Source organism: Octopus bimaculoides, chromosome 9 (assembly GCF_001194135.2).
Source record: "Octopus bimaculoides isolate UCB-OBI-ISO-001 chromosome 9, ASM119413v2, whole genome shotgun sequence".
Lineage (NCBI taxonomy): Eukaryota > Metazoa > Mollusca > Cephalopoda > Octopoda > Octopodidae > Octopus > Octopus bimaculoides.
In genome coordinates this window covers 22,174,004-22,174,576 of record NC_068989.1, presented here as the reverse complement: position 1 = coordinate 22,174,576, position 573 = coordinate 22,174,004, and the positions used below count along the sequence as shown (strand labels likewise).

General features: G+C 37.0%; 1 protein-coding gene across 1 annotated transcript in view; it reads right to left on the bottom strand.

Annotated features, from left to right (window-relative positions):
- The window catches only part of LOC106868016 (atrial natriuretic peptide receptor 1), a 100,713-nt gene that overhangs the window by 92,121 nt on the left and 8,019 nt on the right, over positions 1–573 (bottom strand). The window lies entirely within an intron of this gene.

The window sequence follows — 573 nt, the reverse complement described above, 5'->3', positions numbered from 1 at the left end:
GTGTGCGTGTGTGTGTATGTGCGTGTGTGTGTATGTGCGTGTGTGTGTATGTGCGTGTGTGTGCATGTGTGTGTGTATGTGCGTGTGTGTGTATGTGCGTGTGTGTGTATGTGCGTGTGTGTGTATGTGTGTGTATATATTAGCTATATCCAATACCACTCACTTGACGTATGCGTGTTGCTAAAATGGGAAAAATTCAGGAAAAAAAAATCCGTTAAATATGTATAGTGTTAAAAAGCAAAGTATACTTCAAGGCTAGTCGAATTGAAATCACTCCAGAAGTGAAAACGTAAACGGCTAATACAGTATTTCGCCGTGGTTGCGGTTTATCAACGCCGTGCACTCGACTCGCCTCCGAAACGAAATCGGGATTACTAGCCTGAAGTTTATACAGATAATATATAAACTATTTGCTGATTTGAAATTGCATCGTATACATCACACATTATAGAACAACTTTATCTACGATGCAATTTCAAATCAGCAAATAGTTTATACATTATCTGTATAAACTTCAGGCTAGTAATCCCGATTTATATGTGTATGTATACATCTTTATATATATATATATAT